Source organism: Gambusia affinis, linkage group LG19 (genome assembly GCF_019740435.1).
Source record: "Gambusia affinis linkage group LG19, SWU_Gaff_1.0, whole genome shotgun sequence".
In the NCBI taxonomy this organism is placed as follows: domain Eukaryota; kingdom Metazoa; phylum Chordata; class Actinopteri; order Cyprinodontiformes; family Poeciliidae; genus Gambusia; species Gambusia affinis.
The window spans coordinates 17,247,070-17,260,476 of record NC_057886.1 but is presented as its reverse complement, the minus strand read 5'-3'; the positions used below and the strand labels follow the sequence as shown (position 1 = coordinate 17,260,476).

At 38.3% G+C, this 13,407-nt stretch overlaps 1 protein-coding gene across 3 annotated transcripts in view; it reads left to right on the top strand.

Moving 5' to 3' along the window:
* Nucleotides 1-13,407, top strand: part of plcl5 (phospholipase C like 5) — a 68,054-nt gene that overhangs the window by 24,415 nt on the left and 30,232 nt on the right. The window lies entirely within an intron of this gene.

The following is a 13,407-nucleotide window of genomic DNA, read 5'->3' as shown; positions in this document are numbered from 1 at the left end:
TTTTCAACTACATGAATAATTATAAACTATTCATGGAATATTTAACTATTCATCGACCAAATTCAAATTTGTTCAAAAAATGAAACTTTGATATAATAAAGAAACTCCTTTTGCTTAAGGGATGATCTTAAGTGTTGCCTTCCAGGCAGCTTTCAGACAGCAGGCCTCATTGCTCACCACACAAAGCAGTGATGATCAGGACTGGGGAAAAAAAAGCTGGAAAGATCCTCCTTAAACACTGATGTCCTTTTGATGCCGGGAACTATTGCCGTTTTAGCTGCTGTCTCGAGACTTTCCAGACTCTTAATGTTTCACAAGCAGATAAAGGATTAACTACATGGAATATGTGTTTAGAATTTCTGCATATTAAGATGTGAACAGACATTTGTTTGACTGATTAACACATTTAGTTCTTCATGACAGAGAGACATCCGGAGAGAATGTGGAAGAGAAATTCACCAGATCTTTAGAAAAACTCTCTAGAAGAATTCTTTACATAAAACTGGAACGTGGCAAAATGTTGATTGTTTTGAGCCTACTGAACCCCACATGCAATTGGAATATTAATTTTATTATTTGGGTAGACCATGCTAGGCAGCAAAGGATTATTTTAGCTAGTTTGATGAGGACAAAGTTGTGATAGGTGAGGACTGGGTCAAATTTCCAAATCTGCTGATTTTATGATGCATTCTTGGTCTGCTGTGGTCACTATTTGTCAAAAGTAGCCCAATAAAAGAACAGTGGGGAACATGTGAGTTTGGTCATTTAAGTTCACAAAATTGCTCTGCTTGATTTTCTAACAAAAATGATTAGCAGATATGTTGTTTTTTCCATCTTACATTAATGTGTTTTCCAAGCCACTCTGTCAAACTAGAGCCATTAAGCCTCCAAGCTCTCCAAACTATCCACTAGTAACATTCATTCTTTTAGCAAATGTTTAAAATTGATGTGAATTTCAAATGATGTGGTTGTGACTGGTTCTTATAAATGTGCGTTGCTTTTGACTCTATCATTCTGCCTTGCTATTCATTTTATAATGTCATAGGGAGGTGACCTGATAAGACTCTGGAATCTTCCTCACCTCTCCTGTACAGCTGCTTTTTTATCTATCTTATGTTTTTTGCATTGTTTGTAGGTGCACATAAAATATTCTATTCTCTTCTAAGTCTTACATGGAGAGGCTGATAGTGGGATGCTGCATTTCTAATGCACTGCCAAGGGGTGTTTGTGTTTGTCGCACCATTTTTAAGAAGAGAACAAAGGCAGGTTTATGCAACCAGAAAATTTTGATTGCATCATGATTGTGTTACCAGATTTGGGTACTGGTAAATATCATGTGTTTTTTTTCCCCCTATTATTAGAAAGTTGCTGTTGTGACTGAATAACAATTAATGGGAATTTCCTTGTTGAAGAAACTTCCTCATGACGATTGTGCAAGTAGGGCCTCAGAAGATAACCAGAGCCTGTTATTTAGCCGCCAGCTAAATTCTGATGCCTGAGTCATCCTTCTAACAAATAGATTTTGGTCTTCTTTTTGACAAAGTCCTCACATTGCTGTTGCTTAATCAAAGTTTGGCTCTTTCCCTGTAAATTTCTTTCTTCACAGAATAATCTGGCTTCTAAAAATAGAAAGCCTGATTCTCCCTGCTCATCGGCCCGTACACAATAATTTACTTGTGTTTTTCCAATGAAAGACCACCCCAGCAGTTTTTACTCTCATGTCTTGCTTCAGCTGTTCCAATGTTTGAATTGGACTGCCAATTTGGTGCTAAATGGATTCTCCTCGCTGCAATCCTGCCAGTACAGCTTTCCCGGACAAACACAAAGGTCACCTTCATCCTCTTTTGTGAAGTGGCCACATTGAACCTTTCTGCTTCCTTTCCCCTCTTTTCTCCTTCCATTGTGCAATTACACAAACACTTACATACGTGTGCTTCATTTGTGCCCATCTCTGAAAGAAGTTGTAACTGAAAAAGGTATTGTTTTTAGGCCTTTCCTCAAATTTCACTGTTTGTAAAATAAGAATTTTGTGGCCAAATTCCAGTAAGAGTTTGTAAAGCTTGCGACAGACTGGCGACCTGTCCTGGGTGACCCCGCCTCTCGCCCGGAACGTTAGCTGGAGATCGGCACCAGCACCTCCCGACTCCACTAGGGAAAAGGGTGTAAGAAAATGGATGGATGGATGGATGGATGGAGTTTGTAAAGCTTTAACGCACCGTTACTGATTTCAGACTATTTCATTTCTCTTAAAAAAGCTATTCATTAAGAAAATGTAAAATCTCAGAATATATTTTATGAGAAGGCCTTTACCATGTATATCAGGAGAAGTGACATCTATGTTAGAACAGTTGCTACAAAAAACAATTTAACAATTTCAAAACAAAGGCGAAATGATTGATTAAGATAACATTTTAAACTTTATTCAGCATCTTATGTCAGTGATTACCATGATTAGTCTAGCCAGTTGCACAAAAACAGCAGGTCTTTGTTTTACTTCTGAGATTTTCTGAGTTTTTCTGAGATTTTCCACTTTTCCAATGTGGAACAAGCCCAGCGTGTTCCATGACAGACCGCGGCTGAAATCGCAAAAAGGATAACACAGAGTAACTTTGTTATGTGGTTCTGCCTTGGTGTTTTCTATTCTGTCTCACATTTTTTCAGCCAGAACGAATCTATGTCAGGGAAAATACAATTCATTGCAATTAGCAGTTTACATTGGTTTACTGTGACTTTATTTAAAAGGGGTAATATTATGCATTTTCCAGACACATAGTGCTTTTTAATAGCGTAATCAAGTAACTGTTGCCTTCAGTTACCAGAATGCTGCATATATTAAAAACAACTTTTAAAGAATGATTGAACCTCCTATCCTTCCCCTTCAGAATGTCATCACAACAATGTTTTTCAATGCTGTTCATTGAAGCCGATTACAGCTGATCTTGAGAGCGGTGTAGTTTGTATGATAAGCTTCCACCAGGTGTTTGCTCATTGCTGCTGCCACTAGTCTGGTGGAGCTGTGTAGGAGAAGGGTGGTTTTTGAGACAGGAGCTCAGCTGATGACTGAAGCTCCAAGGCGGAGCTTTGAGGAGATAGGTGGTGCATTGCAGGAGAAAGCGTTAACACACCCCAGAATGGCTTTCACTGAAGATTCAAGCATGTCTTAAACATGCTTGAATGAGTCAAAGGAACACTCTGGATATGTATTTGATCTGAGAATAACATTAATATGTAACGCTATAAAGCTCAAATACCTTCAAGCAGCATTCTAGAACTGAAAACATTGACTCTCTGCAACAAGATCCTCATACAAGAGTGTTGTTGATTGGCATGTTCTTTCTGATGTCTTTTATGATCAGATGAACTCGGCAGTCACCAGCCATAGCCAGTCAAGCTAGAACTTCTCCCCATATGCTGGGAGGTGTCCAAAGTCAGTCTTCAAGCTGGTATTCTGCCTGTTTTAGTTCACCTCCTGGTTCTGTACCCTGTAGTAACTACATCCTCAGCATGTCAATGTTTTGCAGTGGCCTGTTAACAATTTATCATTTGATGCAGGTGTGTTGAACCAGGGAGAGAACTAAAATATGCAGGATACCGAGCCTTGAGGACTGAGTTTGGACACCCCTGCTCAATACATATCCCAATTGACAGGCTTATTCAGGACATGTATAGGTTTCCTACATTGTCTTAAAAGATTTGTAAAATTTTGGAAATTAATATAAGTAATTTCCAGTTCTTGATAAGTATGGAAGAAATGTCAATGAAATACTAAGATATATTTGTTTTCAGACTTTAATCAACATCCACCTTCCTCCGCCCATCTGTCCGGTCATCCATCCAGTCCTGTAAGTGCTGCAGCAAGAAAAGTCTTCCTCTGAAATAGATAAAGCCTTAACTGTATGCAAGTTAGAGGCAGCTGCCTGAGCAACATGCAGCAACAATACTAACTACCACAGATTTTTTTTTGCTGCACTGTTCTTCAAGTTTGGGTGAATTTATTGTCAGCTGAGCAACATAACATTCCTGCTCCCATCTCTCAGAACTATGGTGTTTGGAGTGAGCCTTTTTACTGGATTTACTATGGCTATTTTAACCGAAAATGAAATCTCGCATCTGAGTCCATTTTTTCAAACAGAAATGCTTTGTGATGACTGTAAGTGCCTACTGTGACGTGTGTTCTGGTAATATCTTCCAAACTTTCTTTTCTGCTGGCTGCTGCTACTACTCTACCTCTCTTCATACTCTATCGTTTCTAGGAAGCCCTATTCTGTAGCTCAAAAATGGCCATCAAACTCAGCTATCCAAATATTCAAAAATTCACAAAAATGTTCAATCTTTACATATACAAATAAAGAAGTGGTTGATGTTCATATATGTCTGAGACATTTGCAACAATAAAGGGACACGTCTGACTCGATTCAGCATGAATTCCTTTTTTGTAAACACCAGCAAAAGTCTGGCAGCCAAAAAAGAGAACGACAAATTCCTTTTTTAGAAGTCTTTTATTGTTAGGGTTTGTTAGTTAGAGTTGTAATAGTGGTCAGTTAAATTGTAGATCTTCTACTGAATGGAGAGTCTCCTGTCCCATGGGCAGCACTTGGTGTGAAACCAAGACCACCGTCTACACCATGAGGTAAACGGCTTTCCTCAGGTTGTAGCTTTAGAGAAACACGGATTGGGAGTAATAGGATGAAACATTTATTTCTCCCTGATGCAATAGCTTCTTTAGGAAAGTACATGTGATCTGATTGTGGTTTAGTGATATTTTTGGATTGACCTGTAATTCCTTGTGAAGGCTGTTTTTGGAGGACCTGATGCAAACAATGCTTCCCATCTGGCACAATAAAAAGATGATGATGTTCTTGTTCCCCTCCTAAGCAGTCTCAAGGCACTCTTAACTATTTCATTTTGTAGTGTCTGAGTAAAAGCATAATTACTGATATGCATTCCTAACTTTGACCACTTAAAATTTTTATTTCAAGTATTTATACTTAATATTGATATTATATGATCAATATTAAGTATTGTAGGATGCACTTGAGCTTTATTGTTGCTACAGAAACATATTTTTCATAGTTTCATTTTAGACATGGTTGAACCTGAATGAATTGACAGTTTGTGCATCATTATTCGGCTAGTTGCACTGAAAGATGAAATCAAAAACAACAGAACATAAAAGATGCATAAAAAGGTTCAGTATGCTGCAGATTGAGGATAACTGGGTTCAGATTATCAAGCAGGAGCTTTTTGGGTTTTTTTCCCCCTGGCTCTGGAACAGTCCATGGAACTCTTTGCCAGCAGACAGAAGGAGCCAAGCCGAGCATCAAGCTCATAGAGATTATTTATAGAGTTGAGTGGGCTTCACGGACGCAGGCATGAGATGTGTCAGAAAGAAAACGCATCATTGATCAAAGCGTGCTCAGAGACATAGTCCTATTTCCACCAAACGCACCGACGGTGGTTTGGGAGCAAACAATAGCCTTTACCAAAGCCTCCGCGTTCGCTGAGTCGCTGCGTTATAGTAAGCGCGCCTGCTTTCCTGCCCACACAGAGTCTCCTGCGCCTCCACAGGTGATTGGACTTCACTGAACTCTCGCCAATTTTAGCCTCCATCTCCTCTTTCACTACTCCACCATCTAAATAGCCTCTCGGCTCTAGATGTTTAAAATACACACATGGTGGGTGTTTGAACAGTGATCGTGCTGCACAATCTAGTCAGGTGTGTTCTTCTAAAATATTACTCAGGTCTAGCAATAATGCAGTGTTCTGTATGTGTGTGTGTGTGTGGGTGCGCATGAGGGGGTGCGGAAGAGAAAACAGAACCTTGTAGGCTTTGAATTAGAAATGCACCACAGAGGAGATACAGAAAAGAACACAGAATTGCTATCAAGGACAAGCTGTGTGTGCATGTGTGTATTTCACTTGCACCTTGTGAGGTTCACAAGGCGCATCTTTCAGAGGACATTGCAGGATGTTTCTCTGCCTTCATTCCCACCTCCCCTTGTCCCACTCAGGGAGTAGATAAGTGGGAAAAAGGTTAGGTGTAGGAGAGGAATGTAGCAGAGGTGTGCTGCAGCACTAGTAGTTGTAGCAGAAGTGGAGGGGTGGGGGGGCACCTCTCTCTCTACCAGTCGCTGCAATGCAGATGGCCGTCAAGGTTATCCCGTTGTGGGCACCGTCACAAGCTGAAGCATTGAGGATGCTTGGCCTGGTTTTCAAAAAATATATATTTATAATTTAGGACTCTCAGGGAAAATAACAACTAGAAATGTTTGAATTGTGCAAAATCTGTCTTGATGTTTTGATGTCTTTACACTGCTCAGTTATTCTTAGAGTAGCCTGAAATATTTTGCTGTCTTTCCATTTGAAGCAACCTTGGAATGTGAGGTGAAGGGTAAACCCCATGAGCTAGCATGACTCTGGTGTGTCAAGACGGTGTTTGTTGTTAATCATCCTCTTGCTCATCCTCAGTTTCCTCTGTCTGGGTGAGATAAACATGTCAGTCTGAGCAAAACTGCAGCGCTGAGTTCCCCAGGCTCTGCATAGTATATTCCAATCAGTGTTTAAGTTAAAGTTAATGACACAGTGGTCACATTTGATAGCTTAGCACTTGAAGGCCATGGCATTGTAGTCTGATCCAGTTAAGAGGAAAATAGTGATCTTTGATGACCATACTTCCTCATTCTATGTCTGTTTGTGTTCATACATCCCAAATGATTCCTCTGGCTTCTCTTTTTTATTGCACCTGAGGCTCTTGCAGGCAATTCATTGTGAGCAGGTTTGAAACAGCTGCCTCTGTCAGATAATATTAAGAAAGTAATGGATCATTTCTCTCAGGCTGGACGCATTCAGGAATGTCACTTGTATCCCTATTAATTGCTCCCTGGTATTAATTCAGTTTTGATTTAATTGGTGCTGATTAAAAAGATTGGAAGTGAGGAAACCCAAACTTGTATATATATATAAAACAGTGTATCATATTTTTACCTCACTGTCCTTTACTTTACAATAAATTTTGGTAGACGATAAATTGAACTTTTTGCAATAAACGATAATATTGTTTTGTTTTTCAAGTAATAGTAATAACAGTAATAATGGCATAATAATGCAAGAACACATTCTCAATGATCAATAAACTTTAAATCCTAAATAACATTTAAACACTGGAACTGGAATACATTTGAAACATCCAAAATAAGTAAAGAAAACAACATAAACAACAAATAAAATGAATTACGAAGTCTGTGTAAACAAAACAGTTATTCAAAAAAAAGAAATAGTTGAGACCAAAGTACCAGATTGAAGACTTTCATCTTTCAGTTTTTGGTAAAAAGAGAGTGAAATGAAAAAACGATAAACCAATCACATGAAAATTATTGAATTTCTTTTAATTTATCATGCAATTAATTGATTTATTGTTTATTGTGACAGGCCTACTTTTACTTGACACGAAAGAGGAAATGTTTAGTCTAATTTAACAGTTGCTAGGATGGAAAAAGGCCTATGTTTATACAAAATATGTAAACATCCAGTCTCAATTGTGTAAAAACAGAGTAAGCAAAAATAAAGTATAGAATGACAAGAAATATGGAAAGCTTACAAGACTCAGTTGTTAATAGGGTGGTTTTAACCATTATCCTTTCAATGAGCATCAGAAAACACACTTTAAAGTCCCCCCTCTCCCATATTATCCACTTCTCCAGCACCGCTAACATTTGTGCCGGTGGCAGAAAACAGTTTTTAGGAAATGAAAAGGACAGAATGAGAAAAAAATCCTTTGAGGAGAGACACTCAATTTAATTAAAGCAAGATTGACCCCAGAGGGTGTTTGAGAGTATTAAACAAATTTATGGTCTACCCAAGATGTCAGGGTGTCCTGTAGCAATATCTTTTGAGGGTTTGACCTGTTTCTCTCAGTTCATATGCAATAAACTGTTGTCAGATTATAACCCCAACAAGTTCATTGACTTTTAGGATTTTATTGTTAACAGGAACGCTGTGTTGTACATGACGTTCAAATGCATACATACTTAACACAAAATCCCTTTTGTAGAATAATTGGTTAGAAAGATAAAATCATCTGTTTAAGTAGATTATTCTGTTTACTCAAATTAAATTAAATTCAATCTTTTTCAGAGTAGTATTTATATTTGCTGACAATGTTTTGCTCCAATCAAATTTTCTCTGGTTTTCTATTTTTTCCCCCTAAAGCATGAAGTTGGGGTTTATTCTATCATCTTCTCATACATATTAGATTTGAGTTAGGGCGTTAAACCTTTAAGCCCTCCATGGATTTTTCCCCAGCGAACAAAATAATATGATAACACACCCAGAAATGTTTCTAGTATTATTTCATGTAAAGTCTCTTGTAGAAGTATTATACTTCTTGCACTTCTCCATATGTTGTCACATTAAATCCTCAACCTTCAGTGAATGACATTGCTGTTTTGTGGTAAAGACAAAGGAGCAAATAACTGTGAGGAGGAAGGAAGTAGATGCAACAGTTCTTACCTTTGAAGTCTAGAAGGCAATTTTTGAGTCCTACCACATATTCTCAATTGTCTTTATGTCTGCACTTTGACTAGGCCATTCTAAAACATGTATATATCCTGGATTTGAAACGATACGCAGCAATTCTTTTCTGCCACTTCAAACATTTTGGATATAGTTCGAAAAAGTTCACTTTTGGTTCCAGTTGATCAGAGCATCTCAGAGCTGTGGACGCACAAGAACACCATCCAAGTTGTGAAGTTTGGTAAGAGGCACCATCATGCTATCAGGAGCTTTTGCGTCAGGAGGGATTTAGCAAAGTATTCTGGGAGCATTTTTGTGCACCCTTTGTGGAATTAGAAACATCATTTCTCATGATCACTCAAAGAGAGCAGGAACTGAGAATAACAATAGGCTTGTTGCATAGTTGCATGGGGAAGAGCAGTTGATTAATAAACCAGGGAACACATCCTAAATAAATGTTACTGAAAGTAATCTATTTTGCAAAAAAAGTGTTTTTGCTGTTATGAGTCTTATGATTCTTTTCAAAGCATACCCACAAGTTTTCAGTAAATCTGAGTGCATTAGTAATGAAACATTTTGCAGGAAATAATAGGCCTCTGACTGTTGCAAAGGTATTGAAAGCATGAGGAAAGCACCTGTGGAGAATAAGGGTAGTGTGACAGAACAGCAAGGCAACCCGGCACTGGGGAGCATGACTATGTGCATTCAGATTGGCCTTGGTATGATCTATAAACAGAATTTACATATGTTAAATCTAGTGTACTAAGTGCTTTCTAAATGTGAATTGAAATAGACTCTGCATTCAGGCAGGATAAAAGCACTTTGTCTTTTTTTTCCGTGGTTCAAAAGCTCGATAGCATTGACCTCTTCTCTCTCTGTGTGCCAGTAATTAGTCAGATTGTTAGACACTCTTTGGCTTGTCCAATGTTCTCTGGAGAATTTCCATGTATTATTTGAGCGTGTAAGGGGGCAAAGCAAAAGTCGCCCACAATGGATGAAAATATAAATCCAATTTGAGCTGTGGGACAAACACAATTGTCTCCATTCACTCTTATTTCAGCCATCTCACGTTCCCTTTCAAAACCCCTTTTTTGCTAATTCACACATTATGTTCACATTTGACTAAAATCACACAAAGATGGTGCAATGAGTTGCAGGATGTGTGGCTGTGACTACCGCTGTGAGAATTACGGCAATCGCCCACATGAGGGATTACTGAGACAAATCTTGACAGGCCTGACTTCTCTCAGCTTCTTACGCTCATCATCTGCTTCCTTTATTCTTAATATCCTTTCCTATTTCCTATATTCAAAGCTGAGATATTTTTATTGGTACTACCAAAAACAATGCAATGCATCTTAGGTTAATTTTACTTGTTCCATATTTCTGTTTGGTTTGAGAATCTCAGGATCTCATTTTTGCAGATGATGTGGTTGTATCGGCTTTTTTGGCCCTCATCATGCAGTGGTGTGGTTTCCAGTTGAGTGTGAAGCAGTCAGAATGACAGTCAGCCCCTCTAAGTATGAAGCCATGGCTTTTCTCTGCAAAAAGATGGATTTGTTGGGTGGGGGTTTATATCTGCCACAGTAGGAGATGTTTTATTATTTTGGTGTCTTGTTCACAAGCAATAGTAGGTTGGAATGGACAGACAAAATGGATGTAGTGATGCAAGAATTGCTTCAAAAGGCAAAACACTCAATTTACCGGTCCATCTATGGTCCAAATCTCTCCTATGGTCATTAGTTATGGATCATGACCGAAAGACTGAGCAGCCAATAAGAGCTGCCTCCATATGGTGGCCAGGAAATAGAGGGATTACTGGATTTCCCCCCTGGACCTTTTCTTTCTATTTGTCCATCCATCCATGGCTTGTTGTTTCAGTGACCATAAAAACCAATCTGAAATTTTATATTCTGACCTGCTGACCACCCGTCAAGGGTCTACCTCTGATTTTTTCCAAATATCGCTTTGTTTAATAACCATTTATAATTTCCAGGATTGCTAAAACATCTCATCTCAGGTCATTCTTTGCTTATCAATTTTTTTTAGTTTCTCCTTCCTCACATGCTCATCGCACCTGTCTCTGTATTATTTTTTCTACTTTTCCCAGTTTTTTTTCGTGTAGGCGTGTTCTGTTCATGTGTTGTTTTAATGAGCCGACTCTATTAGAGGCTGAATGATGTCCACCTCAAGCTCTGTGTGGCAGGATCCAAATGTCACTCTCAATAAATACATTAGACGTGGGAAGGAGTGGGCAGTGTGGTGTTTTGGTAGGATGAGAAGCTGCGGAGGGGGATGCTCTGCTAATAACCTCTAACATACCTTATTCAAGTTAATTAGGGTTAGGTGAGCTATGAAATGGTTTGAGGTACAAGCAAGTTTATAATGCTTACTAAATGAATTATCTAGAAAGGAATAGAACATTAAAAGAAACAAATTGCAACACACCCTTCTGAAGAAGACACTTTCAGTCATTTTTAATTGTGCCTAATAGAAATGTTAGCAACAGATGCCATAGACTGGTGAGGCTATTTGGACAATTAGCATGTTAAGAAATACTTGTAGGCATGTTGAAAATTTGCCAGTAGTTTTGGGATGCTTTAATGGTAAGTTATGTTTGCTGATAATGATAACAGATTGTGCATGTCTTTAATGTATTGCATAACGTGGAGAACTAAACAAAAGTCAGATTTGAACGACCTGACAGAGCACCTGCAAGCACCATCTGTTGATGGTGTACATGTAGGGTATTCTGTTAACAGCTGCTCGGAAATCATATTGTTTGTGCTGAAATATAAATCCATGTGTGTCAGAAAGGTGCTGTTTGGTATTTGTCATATTAATTCAAATAAAAGAACGGATGTTTTTTCTTGTGTTGTGAAAGGTTGTAACACAATGATCCAATTTAGAATTTGTTCTCTGTTTTATGCAGACTCGTTACTTAGTGATACTTGGAGCTGAGGAAAAAGAAATGTAGCTTAATAAATAATGAGTCAAGAATAAAACTACTAATATAGAGAGTTTTCATTGAGTTTACTTTAACTAAAAAGACATAAAAACATCAAAGAATTTCCTTGAAACTCCTGAATCAGGATTAAGGGATTTTAGGTGAACATTAGCAAATTAAAATATTACTAACATACATTTATTACAATAATAAATTTTAAAAAGTGAAAGCTGCATAGATAGTGATATATTGGAAGTCTTTATTTTTTTTATATTTTGATTAAAACTTAGAGATAATAAAATCTCACAATTTAATTCCTCATGGCTGTAGTCATCCTCGTTGCTGGTGTGCCTTTTATTCCTCCACAATGCTTTCATTCCTCTTCAACTTTCCCTTTGCACATTTGGATACAGAATATGTAAACGATTGACTTCTTTAGCAATTACCTTTTGTAACTCATTCTCCTTCTGGAGGACGCTATTAACAGTATAATAGTCAATTTTAAGGTGAGAATTATTCTCTGTGATTGTGTAAGCAGAGTTTTTATATTAAAATAATTTTCATTGATTTGATTCCTTAATTTTGATGTAATTTTTCAAGAAACTGTATCTTGCAGTTTTGATGATTTGATGACTATTACATCATAATCACCAAAACTAACCAAAATAATGTTAGAAATGTACAAAATACATATTTTTTTAAATAAATTGTTGTTATTAAGAAGAAAATTGTGAACATTATGTTTCATTTCAATAGTTTTATAGACTGCTCTTAATCTGGGTCTATTTTTGCAAAGAATCCAAAAGCAGGAAGCTATTCTTACTTACTATTTATTCATTTATCTCATGTTATATTGTTAATCTCATCAATATTATTATCTTTTCCTAATCTCCTGCAGCCTAGTTAGCATGTACATGTTTGCATTTGAGTAGCTTGTGTCTGTCAGAGTGCACAGATCTGTGGAGACAGCGACCCTGTGATTCTCAAGCACACATATGGCCAAACAGACCTCACATGCTGTTACTCCTGTCTTGGAGAGCATGTCATTAAGAAGGCAGTGCGCCACGCTGTCTTCACTCCCCATTACATGAGCCCCCCTGTTGTTTTGTTCAGCATTTCTCATTGCACACACACAAATGACACAGTAGTTCTGTGGGTGAGGGAAAGCAAGCCGTGGCTGACTGCTTTCGGCGGAGCTGTTTTAGAGCTGAGATATGATAGGAGGCAAGCAGCGTGCAGCCGGCACAGCCGTGATGAGGAGGTGGGATTGTTTGAGATTTTCTGGAATGGTGGCAAAAGTGGGCCTCAGTTGTGAAGGAAGCAGTATGTTCAGAGTCCCACAGGAAATGTTGAGGGGAGAGTTTTGTCGCCTGTGTATTGAAAACCGTCTTTATTAGCTGAGAACTTTGATTATTCAAACATAGTTGCCAATTTATGTTCCCTTTATGGCCTTCACCTGTTACTCTGCAGTGCTGTATTTTTTTTAGTATGTGTTGTAAAGGTGATGGTCTTTATGGGCTTGTAAGAGCCATAGGCAGCAAAGGGAAGCAAAGCATACAGGTGATATTACCATGAGAGCAAGGACGGTACGTTGCACCCACCTTACCTCTAAGAAAGGCAAGACTTTTTGCTTTGCTATACTTTATTCAGCTGGGAAAGGATGCAATCAACGAGCTGTTTCTGTTGCTATACTTGAGAGCTTAGAGCTTGTTGCATTAATTGCCTCCCAGGTGTCAAGCTTCACATGTCACCTTATGGTGCCAAGTGTCAGGTTGTGACAAAAGTCACAGGGAAAAATAAAAGGGGATATAAAAAGGAATGATTTTTGGGAAGCTGTGCCTTTGCCTTGTGCCCACCCCCCAGCATGCTGACCTCTCCTTCAGGAAGTGATTGACCCCACAAAGAGATGCCACTGACCCCATGGGGAGGAGAATGGGGGAGGTATGAGT